The 7,587-nt window shown below is 40.7% G+C and overlaps 1 pseudogene; it reads left to right on the plus strand.

Annotated features, from left to right (window-relative positions):
* The first annotated feature begins 5,107 nt into the window (after positions 1 to 5,107).
* On the plus strand, positions 5,108 to 5,673 carry LOC105550033 (annotated as a pseudogene).
* Positions 5,674 to 7,587: the final 1,914 nt, after the last annotated feature.

Raw genomic sequence — 7,587 nt, forward strand, 5'->3', positions numbered from 1 at the left:
AAGAGAATAAAATACCTAGGAATCCAACTTACAAGGGATGTGAAGGACCTCTTCAAGGAGAACTACAAACCACTGCTCAAGGAAATGAGAGAGGACACAAACAAATGGAAAAACATTCCATGCTCATGGATAGGAAGAATCAATGTCATGAAAATGGCCATACTGTCAAAAGCAATTTATAGATTCAGTGCTATCCCCATCAAGCTACCATTAACTTTCCTCTCAGAATTAGTAAAAAACTACTTTAAATTTCATATGGAACCAAAAATGAGCCCGTATAGCCAAGTCAATCCTAAACGAAAAGAACAAAGCTGGAGGCACCACAGTACCCGACTTCAAACAATACTACCAGGCTGCAGTAACCAAAACAGCATGGTACTGGTACCAAAACAGAGATATAGACCAAGGGAACAGAACAGAGGCCTCAGAAATAATACCACACATCTACAACCATCTGATCTTTAACAAACCTGACAAAAACAAGCAATTGGGAAAGGATTCCCTATTTAATAAGTGGTGCTGGGAAAACTGGCTAGCCATAAGTAGAAAACTGAAACTGGACCCCTTCCTTACACCTTATATAAAAATTAACTGAAGATAGATTAAAAACTTAAATATAAAACCTAAAACCATAAAAACCCTAGAAGAAAACTTAAGCAATACCATTCCGGACACAGGCGTGGGCAAAGACTTCATGACTAAAACACCAAAGCAATGGCAACAAAGGCCAAAATTGACAAACGGGATCTAATTAAACTAAAGAGCTCCTGCACAACAAAAGAAACTATCATCAGAGTGAACAGGAAACCTATAGAATAGGAGAAAATTCTTGCAATCTATCCATCTGACAAAGGTCTAATATCCAGAATCTACAAGGAACTTAAACAAATTTACAAGAAAAAAACTAACAACCCCATCAAAAAGTGAGTGAAAGATATGAACAGGCACTTCTCAAAAGAAGACATTTATGCAACCAAGAAACATATGAAAAAAAAGCTCATCGTCACTGGTCATTAGAGAAATGCAAATCAAAACCACAACGAGATACCATTTCACGCCATTTAGAATGGCAAACATTAAAAAGTCAGGAAACAACAGATGCTGGAAAGGATGTGGAGAAATAGGAAAGTTTTACACTATTGGTGGACGTGTAAATTAGTTCAACCATTGAGGAAAACAGCGTGGCAATTCCTCAAGGATCTAGAACCGAAATACCATTTGATTACTGGACATATACCCAAAGGATTATAAATCATTCTACTATAGAGACACATGCACACGTATGTTTATTGCAGCACTATTCACAATAGCAAAGACTTGGAACCAACCCAAATACCCATCAATAATAGACTGGATAAAGAAAACGTGGCACATATACACCATGGAATACTATGCAGCCATAAAAAAGAATGAGTTCATGTCCTTTGCAGGGACTTGGATTAAGCTGGAAACCATCATTCTCAGCAAACTAACACAGGAACAGAAAACCAAACACTGCATGTTCTCACTCATAAGTAGGAGTTTAACAATCGGAACACATGGACACAGGGAGGGGAAAAGCACACACTGGGGCCTATCAGGGGGTGGAGGGCAAGGGGAGGGAGAGCATCAGGACAAATACCTAATTCATGTGGAGCTTAAAATCTAGATTTCTGGTTGACGGGTGCAACAAATCACCATGGCACATGTATACCTATGTAACAAACCTGCACATTCTGCACATGTACCCCAGAACTTAAAGTAGAATTAAAAAACTAATAATTTGTAATATCTCATATAGTTCTGTATTCACATTTTTTCAATTTGTCCCCAAAATATCTTTTACAGCTTTATTTTCTTTCTGATTCAAGAACTACTCAGTGTTTACATAGTGAGTTCGGTTGTGTCTCTGTAATTTCTCTACAATCTTTGCATGTATAATAACTTCTTAAAAATGTGTATCACCGCCAAAGATAACTTTAAGTTTTGTCACAAAAGTGTTACCATGACTGGCAGACCTGTATTTCTAGTTATATGCTGGATTGTTTTATATGTTCAAACAGGAACATCTTCTTCTAGGACAAAGCCTTAAGATTTTGAAACACTACTGTGTTAAAGCTGAACAACAGAGAAACACACCAAACCTGACACTGTTGTTTAAGAGCTATGAGAATTTTCTGTCTCCTCAAAAGAGAATGAGGCAGTGACGTTTGTTATATTCTTTGTTTCTTTTGCTTTTCTTTTCTTTCCCTTCGAGACATTTTGAATGGGGCTGTTAGTTGGCAAATATAAGACAATAGCTTTTTAACTTTTTCTTCAATTTTGCTGGAAAATACATAGTCTTATGGTAAGAACTTCTATGTAGTAAATGGAAAAATAGAGACAGAGAAAACAAGGAAGAAAGGGAGAGAGCAAAGGAAAGAAAGAGAAAGAAAGAGAGTTGGGGGGAGGGAGGGAGAGAAGGCAGGCAGGCAGGAAGGAAGAAAAGGAAAGAATGAAGGACAGGAGAAAAGAAAGAAGGAAGGAAAGAAAAGCAGATTGAATGGAGCTTTTGGTTAGGCAAATATTAAACAAAGGCCTTTCTTATTTTTTATTTCATTTTAATACATATTTGTGTGGTACAGAATTCTTATACAGAGATGGAGTGTGTGTGGAAGGGAGGGGAAGAGAAAGAGAGAGAGAGAGAGAGAGAGAGAGAGAGAGAGAGAGAAAGGGACTGTGTAGCGTGTCGGAGGTCCCCAAGACTCTCCCGCCCCGGGCTTGGTGATCCACTAGGAGTCGCAGGACTCAATAGAGTATGGTCACAGCTATGATTTATTGCAGTGAAAAGACACAAACCAAAAGCAGCAAAGGACAATGGTGCATGAGGCGATGCCCAGAAGAAACCAGGCCCAACCTTCCAAGCATCCCCTCCCACTTTAGTCACACGAATGTACTTGATTCCTTCCGCAACAAATTGAGAAAACACATGCCAACTGCTCTCTACCAGGGAGGCTCGTTAGAGATTCAGTGCCCATGGTGTTTACTGGGGGCTGGTCATGTAGGCACACTCTGCCCAGCACGTACCAAAATTCCAGCCTCCCAATAGGAAAGCAGGTGTGCAGCAAAAACCATATTGTTTGTACAAATGGTGTAAGAGCAGTGAGCCACTCTTCTCAGTTCTGGGAATGGTGGGAACCACCCTGAAATCCAAGTTCCCAGACATGAGCCAAGGGCCAACCTTACAAGCAGGGCTTTCTAAGGAGAGCAGTCTCAGGCCTGCCATGTGTGTTGGTTTTTTGTTTTTGAGATCGAGTTTCGCTCTTGTTGCCCAGGCTGGAGTGCAATGGCGCGATCTTGGCTCATTGCAACCTCTGCTTCCGGGGTTCAAGCGATTCTCCTGCCTCAGCCTCCCGAGTAGCTGGGATTACAAGTGTCCACCACCACTCCTGGCTAATTTTTTGTATTTTTAGTAGAGACAGGGTTTCACAATGTTGTCCAGGCTGGTCTCGAACTCCTGACCTCAGGAGATCCACCTGCCTTGGCTTCTCAAAGTGCTGGGATTACAGGCATGAGCCATGGCACCCGGCCACCATGTTAACTCTTTTCTGTACAGATAAATGTGTCTATACATACATCCATGCATATACATACATACATAAATACATAGATACAGAGTAAAAACTTTTCTGCTCTTCTTATAGACCATCCACCCAATCCCACACTCATCCCCACAAGAAACCATTCTTATTGGTTCCTTGCTTATCTTTCCAGAGTTTCTTTAGGCATACTAGCAAGTAAAAACATATTCTTCTGGCCCCGCCTTTGTCATACTTTGTTAGCATATACTCTCTTCCTCTCTCCTTTTTTTTTTTTTTCATTTGCATTTCCTTCTGTACCTTTATCTCAGGGGCATCTGTATTTTTTCTTCTCATAGCTGGAAAACATCCCATTTTCTGGATGTTTCACAATTTACTTAACCATTTCCCTAACGGACATTTGGGTTGTTTCTGATCTTTGGTATGGCAAGCACTAGTGCAATAAATACCCTTGGGCCTCCGAAAGACCTTCTTCTGAAGAGTTAGCTGTGGCTCCAGTGAACTACCCCAGTCTGAGTGATGACGTAGAAGATCCTACCTTATTGGTCTAGTCCCCCATCTGTAAGTTAGCTCAAGAGAGATCACTGGATGGAGAGGATACAGTTCTTCTCTTTATCTTGTGAGAATTGGCCTCTCACTGGCTGGGGCACCTCATACTTTGTTTTCTAGGTCTCGTTGTATTTCTTCTTTCCTTTTAGGTGGAAATGAGGAGGAGTGGGAACAGCCCTTGGTGGGTAGGTAAGGTTTAGTGTAGGGTTGCCAAATTTAGCAAATCGGGACATGCTTCTACTAAAAAATTATTTTTTATCTGAAATTCAAATTTAATTGGGTGTCCTGTATTTTATCTGGCCACCCAGTTTAGTGCCATATTTTATTCTATTTTATTTATTTATTTTTAGAAACAGGGTCTCACTATGTTTTCCACATTGGCCTTGATCTCCTGGTCTCAAGCAATCCTCCCACTTCAGCCTCCCAATATTTTTAGATTATAGGCATGAGCCACCATACCCAGCAGTACCATATTTTAATCTAGAGATTTAAACATTGAAGGACTCCAGGGGTGAATGCTCTGAAATGAAAAGGAAGATCAGACTTGATCAGCATCCAGAGTGGCGATTAAACAAAGATATGGTCATGGACAGAAGCCCTAGGTTTGAGTCCCAGCTCTGCCAATTGACTCAGGCATGTACATCAAAGTGGTTCAGTAGAAACTTGGCATTGGCCAGGCATGGTGGCTCATGCCTGTAATCCCAGCACTTTGGGAGGTCAAGGTGGGTGGATCACCTAAGGTCAGGAGTTTGAGACCATCCTGGCTAACACGGTGAAACCCCATCTCTACTAAAAATACAAAAATTAGCTGGGCATGGTGGCAGGCACCTGTAATCACAGCTACTCAGGAGGCTGAGGCAGGAGAATTACTTGAACAAGGGAGGCGGAGGTTGCAGTGAGCCGAGATTGTGCCATTGCACTCCAGCCTGGGGAGAAGAGTGAGACTTCAGCTCAAAGAAAAAAAAAAAAAAAGAAACTTGGCAACATAGCAGGATGGCAAGATGGCTGCCTCTGCTTTTGCTGGTGCGATGAGAGCAGCTTCAGGAATCTATGGCTCCTGAATATTTTTGCATCTCCAGCCCACCGAAACTGTGCCAGGAATGCCTCTCTTATTTCTGCATTGTCTACTGGACGTTTTAGTCATATTCAGACACCATTCATTTCCTCCACTCCCAGGCTTATCACATCTGTCAGAAACTTGACATGTGGGCATACTTCAGTGATCCCCAACAGAGTGGCCCCCTTGCTTCCAAGTGTCCTGAAGCTGCCAGTCAGAACTGTAATATACATCAGTACACAAAAAGACAAGAGAAAGAGTGTGAAAACTGTCATCTATAGGTTTCTTCAACTTCATTCTGGCCTTTGGGTGAGGAGAAAAGCTGGTTATAAGAAAAAATTCTGGAAAAAGATACCTGCAAGAAAAAAGTGATTGAGGGAATTTGTGTTCTGCAATAAATCCCAGAGTAAACTCTTAGATAAAATGACAACGTCCTTCTGGAAGAGGTGAAACTGGTATGCTGAGGATCCTTATCAGAACTATCATTATGAAACAAACCTGAAAGTATAGATCAGAAGTTTCACTTGTTTCTCAGTTATTGAATATGTATCTTTGTGTACATGACATCTTTGCAAACATAGGTAAATATAAAACTGATGTAAATTGTACCAGTTACTATGTAAACATCCAATGCCAACATGAAACTTATAAAAGTTTTTAAACTTAAAAAACAAACAAACAAACTTGGCATCATACATCTCCCAAAGCTGGAAAAACACCTCTTTACTGATAGGAACTTAAATAAACCCCTTAAACAAGTTACCCGAATCTAGTTAATGCTGTGTTGCCAGCATGTGGAAGTACAAAGTCTCAGGTTTCTTTATGCAAGTTGCTTGGTTTGGATGAGCGTGTGAGTGAGAGGTAGGTATGAATCCCACTTCCTTACAGTTCATGCTAGTTTTTTCCACTCTCAGATGTTGTAAGTCAGGGTCTGCTTGATGCAAAGGAGGGAGGACTTTCATGACAAATATCGTGGTATTTGTATAACAAGTCTAAAAGTTTTAACCCCTTCAGTTAGATACAACCATGGACATTTTTCAAGTAATAATATTTTTATTAGAAATTTGCAGATACCTTGAGCCTGTTCTTTGTAATGACATGGAAAAAGAGCACAGCCTACATATCCTTTTGTATATAGGATAATTTTAGCATTGTAAAGCCCCGGTGTCATAATTAACCTTGTCTTTTGTTTCTCATTCCCCTTTTAAACTAAAGTATGAAGCACTTCACTGCTTAGTTCTTCTGTAAGTTTCATTTTACTATGAAATGAAAGTGTTCTGAAGATATCCTTGACAGGATATGCAAACGAATGTAACAAAAACCTTCCTTTGTGTTGAAGGCTGGTCCTCAGTACATACTAGATTTTTCCAGATGAGTCCAAAAGGTCAGATGCCTTGAAAAAAGGCCCCCGATGCAAATAATCAAGTAGTTGACCTGGTAAAAAAGAGGAAAGACTATTCATGCATGCATTGGTCTTTGAGCGGTTCCACCTGCTGTCTTGTAAACTCAGAAGCAGTTTTCCTGAGGTGGGTGTTACTGACAATCTAGCTCACCATCTGAGACCCATAAGTAGATTCATGAGTGGTGAGGTATAGTGAAGACCTTCACTTGTTTGGGATTCAACATACATGGCCAGCCAATGAAAATGTTAACTCACACCTGCATATGCCTTCATCTTGTTATGGAACTCGAGGCGCCATCATTCATAATGCTTGAAAATAAAACACCTGCAAGGCAGCTATTGTTAAAACCTAACTTGCCCACAAGAAAGCTGATGTTCAACGAAGTCAAATCTCTAGTAATAAAACCGGGTTACTATTCATATCTTGACTCTACTGCCCAAGTTCTTTCTGTAAGTCATCTAAACAGCCAGGACCTCAGCAATCTGACTAGATAAAAACAAAAAATTCGTCTTGAGTTTATGATCCTAAGGGTTTCTTTTTCATATTTAAAGCAGGTATTCCTATTAGATGCTGTCACATTTTGCTTATCTCTTGCTGTGTAACAAACCATCCCAAAACGTACCTGCTTAAAACAGCAACCATTTTATGTGTTCATGATTCTGTGGTTGACTGGGGCTCTGCTGGGCTGTTCTTTGGTTGGTTTCAGTTGGGGTCTCCTGTGAGGTTGCAATCAGATGGCTTTGTTCACATGTCTAGTTCCCCAGTGGGGAAGGTTGAGAGGGCATGATCTTTTCCTCTTTTCTTCCCCATGTGGCTAGCTTGGGTTTCTTTTCATGGTGGTTTGATCCTGAGAGTAAGCATTTCAAGAGAGATAAGCTCCAATGTGCCAGCACTTATCAAGTGTTTGCTTACATCATTCTTGCTAATGTCCTATTTATTGGCCGAGCCCGAAGTTCATATGGAAGGATACTCCACAGGAGTGTGAATACCGGGAGTTATGGTTCATCGGGAACCACCAAAG

The sequence above is a fragment of the Mandrillus leucophaeus genome, unplaced genomic scaffold (genome assembly GCF_000951045.1).
Source record: "Mandrillus leucophaeus isolate KB7577 unplaced genomic scaffold, Mleu.le_1.0 Scaffold462, whole genome shotgun sequence".
Lineage (NCBI taxonomy): Eukaryota > Metazoa > Chordata > Mammalia > Primates > Cercopithecidae > Mandrillus > Mandrillus leucophaeus.